This window comes from Dasypus novemcinctus, chromosome 6, assembly GCF_030445035.2.
Source record: "Dasypus novemcinctus isolate mDasNov1 chromosome 6, mDasNov1.1.hap2, whole genome shotgun sequence".
In the NCBI taxonomy this organism is placed as follows: Eukaryota; Metazoa; Chordata; class Mammalia; order Cingulata; family Dasypodidae; genus Dasypus; species Dasypus novemcinctus.
In genome coordinates, this window is record NC_080678.1 from 87,968,437 (window position 1) to 87,985,714 (window position 17,278).

Here is a 17,278-nt window from a genome sequence, read left to right on the forward strand (position 1 = left end):
CTTGAAACCGGGATTGTCCTCACTTTACCAGAAGCTAAGAGAGGGTGAGTGCTGATGGCCACACAGCTAGTGAGAAGCAGACCCAGAACCCGGACCTGTGCTCTCGGGCCGTCCCTTTCCTTCCGTCCCGCACTCCTTGGCCACCGCGTGGACAGCCATTAGGGTGCCTTCCGCAGGGCCCAGTCATCCAGCCGGATCCCGGGCAGCTCTGTCGTCAGCTGGGGGTGGGGGGTGCAGAACCAGGCACAGGCACCGCTGACTCACCACTTCTGCTTTCTCCAGGAAATAAGCAGAGCCGGGGCTCAAGGGATTCAGAGCGAAACTTTGGCAAAGACTGGCCATGCCGGCCCGCGTCCTCCTCCTTGCGGCCGGGTCTGGGGGCACCCGCGCCATCTGACGTCTGCAGTCCCTGGTTGCCACACCCCAGGTAGGGTGCCTTGCCCTTGGCCAAGCCGGGCGATCCCTGAGTTGGGCGTGGGGTCTCCGTGGGTCAGGGTGGGGCCTCCCGGCCACCTGACAGGCAGGCGAGCGGGGAGCCCGCATGTCGCCCCTGCCCACCTGGGTCTGTGGATGTGGAAGAGGAGTGAGTGTGGAGAGGGAAGTGCCTGCAGGGTCTGCGGTGTCTCCTCCGGGAGCCCGCTTCTGAGGCCAGGGAGCCTGGCTGGGCTCCAGTCCCACTCCCCACCCTCCTTTCTCACAATCCTGCGGAGGGGGGTGACCCTGCCCTACCCAGGGAAGGCTGGACACTGCCCTGCCCAGACACTGCCCTGCCCAGGCCACTCACCCCGGGGCCCACGGCTCTGCCGTCACACACCGGCGTCTGGGTAAGCCTGCGGCTTCCGGGCCTCGTTCTCCTCATCTGAATTACGACATCAGGCTTTGAAGTGTCCACATTCTCTGAACAAGCAGGACCCTCCAGCTGGGGAATTCTCTGACCCCCTCACCTCCTGAAATAGAACCATCCAGAAGGTTGTCCGGCTCCTTGTCTAACCTCTCTTGAGTGATGAGGTTAATCTGATAACTAATACTTAGGCCTTCCTGTCTCGTCCTTTCCGTGGGTTGCTCCCATTTCAATATGATTTTCTGGGTAGTCATCCACTACACGATTCCATAATATTTCTCGGGAGGCCGCTCATGTAGGGCACCATGCAAGGGGACGCGGGGGGACAATGGCGTTTCACCTGGGGGACAGGTGAGAAACGGATGTGTCGGGCGGTCCCGAGCACAGGCACTGCGGCGAGCTGAGCAGAGGGGGTGAGCAGCACGGGGTTCTGGGTGGCACGTGCCCTCCGAGCGGAGGGAGAGAGATATGGGGCACGCGGGCTTCTGGAGAGACGCATTCTTGGCAGAGGGATCCAGGAGGAGGAGGCGTGGAGAGGGTCAGCATGGCGGGGTGGAGTCGGGGCCGCTGGACGGTGAGGCCTGAGAGGGGTGGGCGCCAGGGCAGGCAGGGGCTTGCTGCCAGGGTAGAGGCCTGCCTTGCAGCCATGCCCGTGGGAGACTGCCGGAGGCTTCTCAACCCGGGGAACTACGCGGCTCGCGGCACTTGAAAAAGTGCTTTGGTTAAATGTCGAGGAGATAGAAAAGAAAACTTAGAAACTGAGCGCAGGGTGTGAGGTGTAACAGAAGCCCTGTGCGCTAATGCAGTTCTTTTGTTTTTGAGACATCGTCATTACCGTCTGTGAAGCCACCTGCTCCCTCCTTCCTTCTCCCTCCCTCTTCAGAGGCTACTACTGCTGTGAATTTTGGGTTTACTGTTCCCTCGCTTTTCTTTATCTTTTTACCATAGGTATTTCATTTATCAAATGTAGAATTTTTTAAGGTTTTGCATGTTTCTGGCTTTGTACATACAGAATTAAATATTCTTTTGAAACTAGCTGACTTTGCCCAAAATGATGTGTCTGAAATTTCTTCATCTGGTTGCATGTGACTTTAATTCATTCACATTAACTGCTGTGTAGTATTTTGTTATGGGAGCATACCTGGTATTTCTCCAAGACACTTGGGATATTTCCAGGGTTTTTTCCTATTAAAGCAGTGCTGCTAACACTAGTCTTGGACATACATGGTGGCACATGTGTGCAAGCTTTTCTCCAGGGTCTGTCAACATTACTGAATGATTCCAAATTGTTTTGCAATGTGGTGTGGCCATTTTACCCACCCACTGATAATGTCCAGAAGTTTCTACTGCTCCTCTCTCTCACCAACATTGGCTATTGTCAGATATTTTTATTCTTGCCAATCCAGTAGAAATAAAAAGATATGTAACTATGCTTTTAATTTTCATTTCCTGAATTACCAAGATTGGGCATCTTTTTATATGTTTATTATGCCCATTTTTCTATTGGAGTATATCTTACACCTATTGATTTGCCATAGTTCAACACATAGTCTGAATACTAACCCTTTGACATTTATAGGTGTTAACGAATATCTTTCTTGTTTGCACATTGTCTCCTTACTTTCTTTGTGATTTGTATTGACAGAATTTCTTAATTTTGAACAAGTTTAAGTTATCCATTCATACATATTTTGGGTCTGGTCTAAGAAATTCTTCTCCACTACAAGTTCATAAAAATTATGCTCATGTTATTTATTTTTTTAAATTATAATTTTGCCTTTCATATTTAGGTCTTTAGTTCACCTTGAAGTGATTTTTCTGTACAGCATGAGGTAGAGTTAATAGTTCATTCTCTTTTTCCCATGTAAATTTAAAAAGCCATTTATTAAAAAGGCCATCCATTAGTCACTCATGTATTGTAGCTCTGTTGTGATTCAGGTTTCCATGTGTATGTGGGTTTCTTTCTGGGCTCTCTCTTCTGTCAATTTGTCTATCCCTTTGCCAATACTAAATGGCATCATTAACGATAGGTTTATAATAAATTCTGATATCTGGAAAGAAAGTCTTCCCACTTTTTTTCTCTTCAGTTCTGCCTTGACTATTCTTGGTACTTTACTTTCCATATTAGCTTTTGAATCAGCTTCTCAGGTTCAACACCACCAACCAAAAGGTGTTAAGGTTTAATTAGAATGGGAATTTGGGGAGGAGTGATGTCTTTATGCAAATGAGCCTTCCAATTGATGAGCATGGTTTGTATCTCCACTCATTTAGATCTTCCTTAGAGTATTAAATTAATTTTTATAGTTTTTTTAGAAATGTAATACATAGTTTGCTTAGCCTTATTCCTTAATTGATTATATTTTTATATTATTTCATTGACATTTAAAAACGTTTTTTGACTGTTTGATGCTGATATGTGCTTGGATTTTAAAGAAAAATCCTTTCGATCCTCATGGAGAATAGATTGCAGGGGAGCAAGGGCAGAAGCTACCAGTTAAGAGGTTGTTTCAGTAATCCAGACTGGGGATGGCAGTGGTTTGCCCCAGAGTGGTGGTGGTACAGAGAGTGCGAAGTGAACAGGAAGGTCAGATTCTAGATATTTCTTGAGGTCACAATTGGGGGTGTTTTAGTTGTAAGGCATGGAAGAAAGAGAGAAACTAATGGTGACTCCAGAGCAACAGGAAGGTGAGAATTGCCATTTATTGGGCTGGGTTAAGGGCAGGAGGAGCCAATTTGGAAGATGGTGGCTCTTGAGAAATAAGGCTTTAAGCATAAGAAAGTGGGGCTGCCTATTAGACACCTAGAGGAGAGTTGATGAATTGGAGAATCGCCCGCCCCCAAGTGGCCTCGGTAGTAGAAATGTAAGGCAGCTTGGCAAACTGGGAGAGAGGAGACCTAGCGTGTGCTGCAGGGAAAGCTGGAGGATGAGCTGTTTAGACTTGGATGAGCCACCCACAGAGCTGTCCCCCTTTTATTTCTAATTAGGGATGCACCTTTGTTTTCCAGCTCCAATGGTTGCAAACCTTTGCAGTGCAGGCAGTCCCCTCAGCCCTTGGTGGATGGTCCCAGCTGAGGCATCTGCACACCTGTGATAGGCTTTGAACAAAGCCTAGAGCTGAGCTGCCCAGCACCTGTGGCTAGCGAGCTCGTAGGACAGGTCTGGTCTGGAGTGAGAAATGCTGTAAATGTAAAGCACACACCAGGTTTCGAAGAGAGTATTAATGTTCAAGATACTGATTGCATATTGAAAAGATTTTTAAAAATATATTGGGCTAAATAGAATATATTTTTAAAATTAATTTTTTTTTCCTTTTTAATGTGGCTACCAGAAAATTTAACATGATATAAGTAGCTTGAATTTGTGGATGGCTTTATATTTCTATCAGACAGCAAACTGAAAGTGGAATTACCTCATGTTTTAGAGCGAGAGGCTTTTGTGGAGAACACCGTTCAAGAAGGATGATAGATACTTAAGACGCTGTTAGTTCCAAATAATTCCCAGGAGAAAGAAAGTGGTGGTGGGGGTGAATGGGTGCCTCCCACAGACCTGGCGCCAGGCAGGACACTTGCGTATGCAATCTTATTTATTTTTGAGGGTTTCATTACTCCCATTTTACAGATGAGAAAACAGAGGCTTGCCCTCAGGCAGTTAGTGACCAAGCTGGGATATGAACCTAGTTCTGCCTGACTCCACAGCCTGTGCACTTTGCATCAGGCCATGCTACCATCAAAGAGTGCCAAAAACAGTGCTTTTGGAGAGGAACAGTCAGCATTTGGCAGAAGGGTGAAAACTAGCTTACCCTTTGGCCCAATGATTAATCCCATTTCTGAGAATTCACCTTCTCAGATAACTCACTGGAAACAAAACAATTGCAGCGTGGCTCTTTTTCCCATCATATTACTTGCAGTAGCTTTGGAAACACACCCGAGTGTCCAGTCACAAAGGAGGGATAAAATCGAGTTTGGGTGATCTACCAAGAGGATGCTTTGTGGTCATTAAATCTGATAATTGAAGGGTGAGAACAACATAGAATATGTTTATTATATGATAATGGGCGATTAGTCTAAACTCTTTATACATATACTACAAGTCAAATATATTTAGATGTGAAAAATAATTTGCAAGGAAAAAGAAGTATTTGCTAATTTTTATGTCTTTGATATAATAATAAGAAAATTACTCAAAAACCTCTTTCAAAGCATAAGGATATACACAAAATATAAAGGAACGCATGACCAAAGATTGGTAATAATATGAACCTATGGAGAAAATATGTTATGGAGGCTGATCAAAACACAGCAGGAGCTCATCGTTTTGAAATGTACCACCGTGAACCAACCCAGAGGGCTTTTCCTGGCAATACTTAATTGTGGGTAGATTTTTTTTTCCCATTTTTTAAATTGTGTTTTTTTGAAGATACATAGATCACAAAAAATGTTACATTAAAAAATATTAGAGGTTCCCACATACCCCCCCAATCCCCACCCCCACTCCTCCCACATCAACAACCTCTTTCATCATTGTGGCACATTCACTGCATTTGGTGACTACATCTTGGAGTACTCCTGCACCACATGGATTATAGTTCGTATTGTATTTTACACTCTCCCCCAGTACATTCAGTGGATTATGGCAGGATATATAATGTCCAGCATCTGTCCCTGCAATATCATTTAGGGACAACTCCAAGTCCTGAAAATACCCCCACATCACATCTCTTCTTCCCTTTCCCTGCCCTCAGCAACTACCAGGGCCACTGTCTCCACATCAGTGTTACAGTGTCTTCCATTGCTCATCACAATAGATGTACAGTAGAATACCAGTAAGTCCACTCTAATACATATTTCATTCCTCCATCCTGTGGACCCTGGGATGGTAATGATCACTCTACCTCTAAATTAAGAGGGCACTTAGATCCCAGATGGTTGATGGATGTGATTCTCCTGCTTGGAGTTGTAGGCACTCTTGATTCCCTGTTGTGGTGGTTGACCATCTTCACCCCCCTGTTAGTTGACCTGGATAAGCCCAACAAACTGGAGAGTAGGAGTTGCAAATCTGCTTAAGCTTGGAGCTCAGCTGGCACATGGCCAGACCAGAGATTCAAGTCTCCTGGGCATACACCAACCCCAACATCAACCACAGATTCAGTAAAAGTGACAGAAGATGCATGTGTAGAAAGGTCACATCTGCGTCCAACTCTATCACATTCAGGAACACAAATTCCAAAGTGGGACCCACTGACAAGGCACTGAAATCTAGAGCCAACTGCCATGACCATAGAATGCTGTGTGTCTGTAGCCCTCAGGAGCACCAGTACCTGGGGTGTATCTACTTTGGCTATCTCTGGGATCCTGCTGAGGTGTGCATAAGAGCAACCCCTCTGATGACTTCCTGACTCTTTTTTGGAGACTCTTAGCCATATAAACTCATTTGTCATTACCTTTTCCCCCTTTTATTCAAGGTTTTTCTAGTTGCATCACAAGTTAGTGATTGGTAGTAATTCCTCAGTGCCAGGGAGGCTCATCTCTGGGAGTCATATCCCATGCTGGGGGGAAGGTAATGCATTTACATGCTGAGTTTGGCTTAGAGAGTGGCCACATTTGAGCAACATGGGGGCTCTCAGGAGGTACCTCTTAGGCACCCTATAGCTCTAGGCCTAGTTGAAATTTTAGGCACACAGGCTCATAATCATACTCATCACTATCAAGGGCTCATCATTGGATCATACTTCTTCACTGGTCTTTGCCCTTACACTTGGGGGATTGTTGCTGTTTCACTGGGGGAATGTGACAGAGCTCCCCTTGCTAGGAACTCAGCACACCTTCAGTTGTTGTTTGTGACTCTAACTACTATGAAAATACCTAACGAATATCCAAAAATTTTTATACACCCTATATACATGCCCTGGAGAACTCCCTCTTAACCATGTGTCCCCCATCAGTAACACCCCACACCAATGTTCCTCCCCTGCTATAGTTGAACACCTCTGTGGTCTGAAACTTCTTAAAAAATGAAGCTTATTTATTGCCAAATTCAATTAATAAGAAAATGAAATCATAATGATAGGTTTAAAGATTAGAAATAGAATATATACTAATTTAGAAAAACTAAAATGAAGTAAAAATAAATTGGGGTATTAAAAAATGAAAAAAATACCATAAAACTTCGTTTTTGATATTTTGCCTTTCATCACTGTAATGGGTGTTGCTCCGTCCATACAGTGGCAAGGTATAATCTTTCATTTCTTCCTCAGTGTCTACATCTTTTTTTTCCTTCTAACTTTTCATTTTGTCTTCAAAAAGTTTTAGATCACAGTAAGTTCACATATACAACATACATATACAATATTCAACATCAAATCCTTTTCCCCCTTTCCTAGCAATGCTCTTTTTACATGTTCATGTTTTATTTGCTGAAGCTGATGTACAGAAATTGAAACATAGCTATCTACCACAAGGATGCTTTGTGGTCATTAAATCTGATAATTGAAGGGTGAGAACAACATAGAATATGTTTAATATATGATGATGGGTGACTAGTCTAAACTCTTTTTATGTATACTATAAGTCAAATATATTTAGATGAGAAAAGCAGTTTGCAAGGAAAAAGAAGGAAGTACTTGCTAATTTTTGGTTTTGGTATAATAATAAGAAAATTACTCAAAAACCTCTTTCAAAGCATAAGGATATGCACAAAATATAAAGGGATGCATGACCAAAGATTGACAATGATATGAACCTATGGAGAAATTGGGCTACGGAGGCTGGTCAAAGCACAGCAGGAGCTCATTGTTTTGAAACATGCCATGGTGAACCAACCCAGAGGGCTTCTCCTGGCAGTACTTGAGCGTGGGTGGAATTAAGGGCCCTTGTGCAGAAGGTGGCAGGATGGTAGACGTGAACCACAAAAATGGGGCAGGAAAACACTCCAGTTCTCTGTTGACAGCATCTCTGCCCTGGAAGGGAGGAGGGCAGGGGCGAAGAGACCCCGCTGTCTGGGTGCTGGGAGTGGGGTGAGCCGCAGAGCCCTGGGCCTGAGCCGCCCCCTCATCAAGGCCATGGGGCATACGCAGGAGCTCCATGGGTCCTTGCCGCCATCTTTGAGGAGTTGGGAAGGACGGGGAGAGAGCAGCGGCGTCAGGATGGACACAGAGGGGCATGCCCTGCCACTGGGACCCAGGGGCTTCTTGCTTTGTTTTGTCCTTTCCCACAGCAAGGGCTCTAGGGTGCAGGGACCACATCAGGGTGATGAGGATGGGGTGTGTCTGGGTCTGCAACTTGGGGCAGTGGGGAGGAAGGGCAGCTAGCCCTCCGGCATGCTTTTACCGCCTCTCTTCGGGGGAAGGCATCCCCCACCCTCACCCAGCTAAGACACCCCCACGCTAAGACATGTTTCTTTCTTTACACGGTTTGATGTGTCCAAATAGTCTTGCATTTTTAAAATAAAATTTTATTGAAGTCTATCATTCATACATGAACATACATAAACAATAAGTGTATAGTAGAAGTTGTGAACTTACAAACAAATATGCATCTCATCGTACAGCGCTCCATGCATCTCCCCACCACCAGCGCCTTGCATTGTTGAGAAACAATGGTTACAAACTATGCAAGAGCATCCAGGCATAATATTACTAGTACCTATAGCCCATATCTTACATTTGGTGTATTTTCCCCCAACTCACCTGATTATTAACACCCCATATTAGTATTAAACATTTGTTATTGTTCAGGAGAAAACATTCTCCTACCTGTCCTGTTAACCACAATCCATTTCCACCCCTGGATTCCCCGTTACACAGTCCCCTGCTCTGTACCATCCATTCAAGGTGTGCACTCAGTGACTCTCATTTTCATCACAGAGTTGTGCTGTCATCACCTCAGTCAATTTTAGGACATTTTCATTACTCCAAAAAGGAAAATTTCCATACCCCCTTATGTCCATTTTTGTCCCTTAGAATTGATGTAACACCTTCCTTGCTATTGTGGCAAAAATATTACAATATTACTGAATAATCTTACTTTTGATGTGTATTTAATGGGATGATTTACCCCATAAAATGCTGTGATTAAGTAATTGGGGACATTTTGTAATTGATAAACACTTAAAGTTAAAAAAATACAGGAAAAAGATAAAACCTATTGCTCAGTGTAACATTATATAAAGAAGATAATGAATATAAGAAAGTGTAAGGAAGAAAGCGGTGTGTTGAAGTTATTACGGCTGGTACTGGGGTAAACTTATAAATCTGGGAACAGCAGACGGAGGACTTCCATTCTGCCTGGCTCCACGAGCGTGGGTGGTCCTGGCACAAGAGCTGTGCTCTCCTCACGCTTCTGTTTTCCCCGTACAGGGGGCTGGGTACACACTGGCCCCTCACAGGCCTGTCGCAGTTACTAAGTGAGACGATGGATTGCTGCAGCTCCGGCAATCGCCAAGTGCTGTGCCTGCGGGAGCAGCTGCTGTTTAGTCAGAGAAGGGCCCCAGCGGTGGAGGGCTTTGGAAGTCCCTGCAGGGCAGGCCTTCCTTCTCGGCTGGGACGGCAGGATGCCCATACCCAGGAGGCAGGCGGTGAGCTGTGTTTGGCAGGATGGCAGGCTTCGGGCACATGGAGCTGGGGTCGCAAGGTGGAGTAGATGGCCCGAGCGATGGCAAACGGTCGGGTAGAAGGGTTCATTGTGGCTAGACTCACTGCAAGGGGGGAATTAGGTCGGAAGGAGTTGGCCTCCATCACCCAGGGATTTTTCCTCAATGGAAATGGGAACTTTCCTCTAGATCGTGGGGAGCCATTTGGACAAGGGAGTGGTACGGTGGGCCCTGAGCGCCCCAGCTGTGCGTCTGATGGCCTGGAGGAGGGAGCAGTGGGGATGGGTGGGTGGGTGCAGGGAGGAAGAAGCAGTGGGTGGCTTGGTGCTGGGCCCACCCTGGGCTGCCAGGAAAAGGCTCTGCAGGGGAAAAGACATGTGAGGACCTGGGTCGCCCTCTCATCCCGCCTTCTGAGGGCCCTTGGCTCCTTCTGCTCTCCCATCTCCTGGGCATGTAGGAGAAATAGGTCCAAGAAGCCGAGCAGCTAGGAGGAGACTCACTGCAGGTAAACAAAGCTTCAGCCCTCGGGAGAAAGCCGAAGGCTCTGAATGTGAAAAGCCGAGGGCGGCAGAACCTGAAGGAGCGACTCTTCGACAAGCCTCGTTTTGCAGGTGGGGAAACAAAGTCACAGAGCAGCAGAAGGAAGTGGTCAGGGGATGGGTTTCCCTCTTTTTCTCATTAGCCCCAAAGCAGAGTTGTCCAGGCCGGCCCGGGGGTAGCTGACGGAGCACGGAAGCTACAGCTCTGAGGCCTGCTGCGGGTGGTCTGCGGCCCGGCTTTGCGAGGATTTGCACGCTCTGTGACAATGAAGAGAGGCTTATCTCCCCAAAAGCCAGGGGTCGCTCAGAAAGCTTCATCAGTGATTTATTGCACTGTTGTCTGACCAAATCATCTTTAAAATTTAATAAGCCAAACAAGGCTATTGTGTGAGCCGGCCGAGCCAGGCCTGAAATGTTTCGTTTTGAGTGACCTTACAAGTGTGAAAGATGCTACAAAGTTCCCCGCGGTTTCACTTCTCTGGGAATTGGGATATGGGGAGGCCCGGCCCCCAGGGGGTGCCTTCCTGACCCAGCCTGGTCCCTGCCAGGCCTCGCCCAGCTCCCGCAGGCCCCCCTCTCCACCCTGCTGGGAACGCTGCTCTCTAGCCTGCCGGGTGAGAGTCCCGCAGGCTCCCTCTCCAAAGCCCCTGCCTCTGTGAGGTCCTCCTGGCTTCCCCCAGCCTCGGCCTGTGAGCAGCACCCTCCGGCTGCCCCTCGGGCTCGGATGCTGGATTTTCAGCGAGGCAGAACCCGCATCCAGCAGAGCTGGCGGGCAGCGTCCTCGGCTGCCTGCTGAGGACCCCATGGGGGCTCCCACCCCCACCCCCGCCGCCCCGAGCACGCACTGCTGGGCCCTCCACCCCCCTCTATCCATCCAGAGCACCCCTTCCTTCCCGGGGTGGGCGACGAGCCTCCTCGGTACCCTCAGCCAGGTACCCCGCCTGGCACTGCCCCCAGCTCTCCTACCGCACGGCGGGGAAACTTTGAAGTCCTGGACACAGGCCAGCGTCCGACTCTTCCTTAAACGTCTAAGATCAAATGACCCACTGCCCAGCATGGAGCCACATGGAGCTGCGGCCGCTGTGGCCTGGCCTTGGCGGTGGGTGGCCGAGTCGGGGCAGGCCGCTAGGGGCGGCTGAGCCTGTGGCTGCCGGGGCCCTGCCCGGCTGGGTGGACTCCTGGTTGGCTTGCCCTCGGGGCGCCGGCTCTTCTCCTGGGAGGCGGCCAGCGCCAGGGGCCCCGTGCAGGCCATGCCTGTCTGGGACATGCCTGGAGCAGGCGGCCAGCCTGCTGCTGGACGTCCGCGGCCTGGGGTGAGTGGCCCTCTCGTCCGGCAGGCGGGGGACCCCACAGTGTGGCTGCACCAGACCAATGTCAGCCTTTTGTGAGGCGCCCCCTGGGGTCTGTCCTTCCCATCCTCAGCGAGGCTGCTGGGAGGGGAGGCCTTCGAAGTTGTAAACTTCTGGGTTTGAGCCCTGATGCTGGTTAGCAGCTTGATTTCAAATAAGCCACCTCCTCTCTCTGCATCTCAAGTTCTCTGAGCCTCGATTTCCCCATCTGTGTAATGGGATAACAACACCAGGATTAGAGAACACTGACGTCTGTTTCAGATGTTCCTGTAGGCAGCGCGTCCCCCCATCTTGGAGCAGCCTGTGTTGAGAGGCGCATGTGGAAATGGCAGCCCCCTGCTAGCCAGCGCTCGGCCCAAGCTGAGCCCTGGGACCGGGCCAGGGGAACCGTTCCCCAGGAGCTTTCGGCAATGTGGAAGTGGCTGCACATAGCGAGACCCCGAGCCAGGCCCCTTCCGCACCGCCCCGCGAGTTCCTGTATTCTGCTGCTGTTGCAGGAACCACAGAGGTGCGTGCTGGGCAGGAGGGCAAGCGTGGGGTGGGGCGGCGATCCGAAACAGGAAGCCTGGGGGGCTGGAAGGTTCTGCCTGACCGCCTGCTCCCCGCCCGGCTGAGTCCCCTTCTTAGTCTTCGGGGGAATTCCTGGGCTTCTGGAAACAACCTGAGCCACTCCTTCTCCTGGGCGGCAGGAAGCTGGCATGGCCAGGGCAGGGGGGCACGGGCACCTCAGCGGGGCCGTGTCTGGGGTCGCTCCCTGCCCTGGCTCTGCTTTGTCCGAGGAGCTGGACGCACGAAGCCCGGGGCATCGCTGGGCACGGAGCAGCCCTGCTCCTGCTGGCTACAGTCTGCCTGGCGCCCTGGGCGTCCCATGGGGTCCTGTGAGTTCTCTCCCCATGAGCCCTCTCTTGGGGACAGTCTCAGGCCTCCAGGTGGCCTGAGGTTCACCCCGCCCACCTGCTCACGGCTGGGGGACCCCGCGTCCAGGCCTGGAGAGGCAGGAGAGGAGCGGAGTTAGGGCGGAACTCTCCAGCAGCGACAAGGGCCCCCGAGTGTCCCCGAGGGGCCGCGCTGGGCTCAGGCTCCCTGGGGACACCTGCCGTCCAGGGGCTCCGGTCGGGAAGTGTGGGTGGATTCCAGAGCCTTCCTGCAGCCACGTGCGGAGTGCAGTGTGGGCCGGACTGGAGGCACGGGCCCTCTGCCAACACCTGGACTGCACTGGACTTGCCCTCACACACACTCGCCGCTCTCACGCTTCCCACAGCTTTGCAAGGGAGACATTGTTCCCATTTACCGCTGAAGAAGCTGAGGCTCAGAGGTGTGCAGCCACTTGCCTAAGGCCACTCAGGAGGATCCCACCCCGCTCTGCCTGATCCTGCCCTGCCTTGGCCTTAGTCCCCGCCGGAAAGGCCGCTAGTGACACCCGCCAGCAAATCCAGGCCAGCGGCCGGCCGCACAGCCCGGGCTCCCGGGGCCGGCTCCCAGGTGCCCCGAGCAGCCTGCCACCCTCGTCTGGCACATGTCGGGCCGGCTGGGAGGCAGGTGGACCCAGAGGCCGTCCCAGCGCTCTTCCTACCAGCTCCGGGACGCCGGGCAAACCCCTGTCGCCCTGAACCTCAGGTCCCTGGAGGTTCTTCAGCCCGGGGTTCTCACTCCTCCCTGGGCCCCGCCTCACCTGGGACCCGTGTGATCACCTGGGCCTGGCTCAGAAGCCCGTGCTGGGGCCCACCCAGACCTATGTGATGGGGCGGGCCCTCCCAGGTGACTCTGGGCGCGTCCCACGCTGGGCCTGATTGTCCAGTTCTGGGCGCCAGCGGCGGCCCCTCCTTTTGGAGTCTCTCTCTTGGGTCTAGTTGGATCTCGGCTTCCAAGGCAACCTGAATGTCCCTCGCCCCACCTCCCAGCTGTTCCTCTAGCTTCTCGCTTCTCCCAGTTCCAAGAGCAGACCAGGAATCGCCCTTCTAGAAGGGGCTTGCTGGGTTGCTCCTCCACGCGGCAGCCTGCCCCATCTGCCCATTCTCCAGCGCGTCTCGTTTACGTGGGTCGGCCTGGCTTGCTGCCCCTTCCCGGTGGGGCTGGCACGGTACTTCCGTCACCCCCAAAGCCGCCCCCGGCCTTACCTGGAGAGCGACAGCTCCTATCTCTGGCTCACACTGTCCCTGAGTCCTTCCTGCTCCCAGGTCTGTCTGTCTTGCCTCGTTCTGAGAAACCCTTGCACCCTCATCTCCCCCTCACGGGGCACCTGTGTGTCCTCCCAGCTCAGCTCCGGTTCCCAATCCCTTAAATCCCTGCTCTAAGTGGGAAGAAGGGTCCACCCGCTCCTGAGCACCTTCAAGGCGCCTGCTTCCCACTCTGCCATCTCAGGGAACTGCCAGAGCTGCAGTTTTTTCAGATGAGGATTAGCATTTGGAGAATAACCTCTGAGACTCCGCTGTTGCGAGCCGGGGTTTGAGCCCTGGTCTGACTGGTGCCGACTCCCGCATTTCATCTACTCGCAGTGCTTCCAGGAATTGCAAAAGAGCTTCTATTTCATGCTTTGAGGCCTGAGGGTGAAATGGTGGCTGCTCTTTGCTAGGAAGTGATGAAGTGCCTGTGAGAGGGAGTCCTGACCCAGCTCTTGCTTGCTAGCTTGTGCAGATTGAACCAGGACCGTAGTTAAATGCCTTTTTTTTTTGGACAGCAGCTCCCTTAGCAGGGAGAGGGTGTGAGGACGCTTTTGCTTCCTAGATGCAGATTTTCCTGATGACTTCTTTCCACAGTCTTCACGACCAGACTTTGCCCGGTGTGTTTCCAGCTGTGGAGGCAGTCTGGCAGCTGCCCTGCTCGTTTTGCAGCCCCACCCCTGGCTCCTCTTTTGCCTTGTGCTTCTCGGAAGGCAACCGTCTCATGCCTGCCACGCAGGACCTGCTCCAGAGATGAGTGGGAAGGCCTGGCCCGTGCACGGTTCTGCCAGCTCTCAAGGGGGCAGCTGTGCCTAGAAGCTCTGGAGAGAGCCGGAGCTCTCCAGGAGCCTCTGCTGTGCAGAAGCACGAGGCACGCTCAGGTCCCCGTGGAGCAGACGCTGCACGTTGCTAAGTCCTGGCTTTTTTCCATTGCTCCTCTGCTGACTGCACCATCTCTGCCGCAGCCAGGTGAGGTGCCACAGGTGGCAGAGCAGGGAGAGGAAGGTGGAGCTGGAAGAGGGCCTTGGACCAGGCTCTCTGGGTGATGAGGGGCCGGTCATGTGGGGCAGGAGGGCCTGGGCAGGCAGGCGAGGGTGGAGGCCCCGAGCGCACTGTTTGCGGATGTCTGGTTTAGGGGCCTGCAGGGTGGGAAGCTCGAAGCCAGCAGGGGCAGAAGCAAAGGGGCATTTATAACGCCTCACTGTCTCCCTGACCCCCTTTCTGGCACGTATGTGTACCGGCCAGAGCTCGGCCTTCAGTTAAATCGGCTTTACCGAGTTGAGCGAGGGCTTCCCTCCTGGGCGGGGTGGAGTGCGGCTTCGGGGCCCCCAGGTCTGGGTCTCACCGGCGGCTTCCTTGCGGTCTAGCTGCAAGCTCTTGCTTCTGAGCCTTGGTTTGCACCTGGAAATGGCACCCCTGGTGACCACCCTGCAGGATGGAGGTGTGGATCCGATCAGGTCGGCACGTTGTCTGGAGCACAGCAGGCCCTCAGCCAGGCCCACTTCTTCCCCAGCTGTCACCCTCCGATCGGGACAGCCTGGGCCGGGCTCACCGTTAGCAGCTCCATCCTCCCCCGCAGACTTTCAGGTCCATTCTCCTGCTCCATGTAAGTCCGGTCCAGCCCCCGTCAGGTGGTAATGAGGGGTGCACAGGGCTTGCTGCCATGCCAGGGGCTTCTCCGAGGGCAGAGGTTCCAGAAGGTGGTCCTGGGATCCGCAGCAGCAGGACCACTTGGAAACTTGTTAGAAATGCAAATTCTTGGACCCTCTCCTCAGAAATAACGAATCGGAAACTCAGGGCGGGTCCCCGCGCCTGGAGCTGGTTCTGCTGCCCATGAGCGTTTCAGAACCACCGTTGTAAGGAACGTGTCGCTGAGGGGTTCAGCAACTCATTTCCCAAGGCCACCCAAGCCACGCCAGGCTCAGCCTAATTGGATCGCCTGTCGACTCTTTCCTCATGTGTCCCGTGGAAAGCTTGAGACTGCTGTTCCACGGGTGTTAGTCTCCACATCCACCCTTTTCTCCCTTTCCTTTGTGAACTATTTAGAATGTGTTTGCAGATGCTATCCCACGCACTATGGGAATTCCAGGGCCCTCACTGCCATTCTGCAAATTCTTGGGGCCTTACGCTTTCCAAGCCACTTCTATTTTCTATCCTTTCTTCATTGAGTTTCATGTGTCCCTCTTTTTGTGCCATATCTGTCCTCACATCCTAGAGCTAACCCAGGTATGAAATGCAGAGCCTTCAAAACTGGCCTCCCCACAACCACCCTTCCAACACTATGCTGTGAGTGTAACAGATGCGTTCCCAGGTCTTGGGCCAGAAGGAAATTCACATCTCAGTCCTGAAAACACAAGCTATGTCACTCTGGGGCAGCCGTGGCTCCGTTTCCTCCTCTCTGTGAGAGGGCTGTAACAAAGCACCTATGCTGTGGGGTTTGGGGAGAGTTAAGTCAGTTAATGTGTGCAGAGCTCTCAGCCCAGGGCCCGATTATAGCAGACACTCAATAGATGCTACTCTTGTTATTTTTGTTTCATTATAGTCATCACATTGGTTTGAAATATACCTTCTTCCTTTTACCTTTCTAAAAATTTTTTTAAAGATGTATTTATTTGTTTATTTATTTCTCTCCCCTTTCCCCTCACCCCCCCCCACCCCAGTTGTCTGTTCTCTGTATCTATTTGCTGCGTTTTCTTCTTTGTCCACTTCTGTTGTTGTCAGCGGCATAGGAATCTGTGTTTCTTTTTGTTGTGTCATCTTGTGTCAGCTCTCCGTGTGGGCGGTGCCATTCTTAGGCAGGCTGCACTTTCTTTCATGCTGGGCAGCTCTCCTTACAGGGCGCACTCCTTGCGTGTGGGGCTACCCTACAGGGGGGACACCCCTGCATGATGGCACGGCCCTCCTTGTGCGCATCAGCACCGCACGTGGGCCAGCTCCACACTGGTCAAGGAGACCTGGGGTTTGAAGCATGGACCTCCCATGTGGTAGGCGGACGCCCTAATCACTGGGCCAAGTCTGCTTCCCTTTTTACCTTTTTTAATTGGCCCATTTTATAGATTTGTTCTGTCAAATAAAACACACATTTTAAGAATTTTAAAAAGATAGACTCTCACAAGGGAACAATTTGCAAATTGGGGGGTGCTCAGTGCTGAGACAAAAGCACTTCATATTTTTGAGAAAGAGACAGCTTATATAGTACACAAGAAAAAACATGAGTGGCTAAACAGAAAACATAAGTAAGAAAAGCAAGCCTTAGAAGAAAATGGAATGCTAACGGGTGACTAGGGAAACTTATTTGTCCTACCCTCACACTCAACCTCAGTTTCTGACAAAATCCTGCTTTTGGACAAATCAAGGCTCAGGTTTAAAGAATGTTAGAACATCCTAGCAGTTAGTTGTGCAAGGTTGGAGAGTCCCACACAACTCATTTCACAGAAAACTTGTTTCAGGCATGTGCAGGCAATTTTAACATGCGCAGGCAAGTTAGCTCTCCCTCTGGTCATGGACAGATGAGCTGGCCTTTGCTTTTGGCATGTACAGATAAATTACCTCCAGGCCCTTGCCACTTTATTTACCAGTTCAGTCAATGAGACAAAAGAATCAATTATGAGTGTAGATATTTTAAGTCAATGAAAAACAAGCAGAGGGCACTAAGTCAGGGCAGGAACTCAGGCAGTGGTCTCATCACATGATCAGCATGGAACCCAGGGGCTGGGAAGGCCCCGAGTGAGGCTTGTTGCACCTTGTCCCCCACCTGTGACATGCCATGGGTGGGGGAAGTTTGGAGCCAGGCACGCTGGCCT

At 51.2% G+C, this 17,278-nt stretch overlaps 1 protein-coding gene across 2 annotated transcripts in view; it reads left to right on the top strand.

Annotated features, from left to right (window-relative positions):
- The first annotated feature begins 304 nt into the window (after positions 1-304).
- Positions 305-17,278, top strand: part of WDFY4 (WDFY family member 4) — a 270,517-nt gene continuing 253,543 nt past the window's right edge. For both annotated transcript variants that reach the window (XM_058299130.2, XM_058299131.2), the window contains exon 1: positions 305-427. The gene's annotated coding sequence lies outside the window, so the exon portion shown is untranslated. The remainder of the gene's footprint in view (positions 428-17,278) is intronic.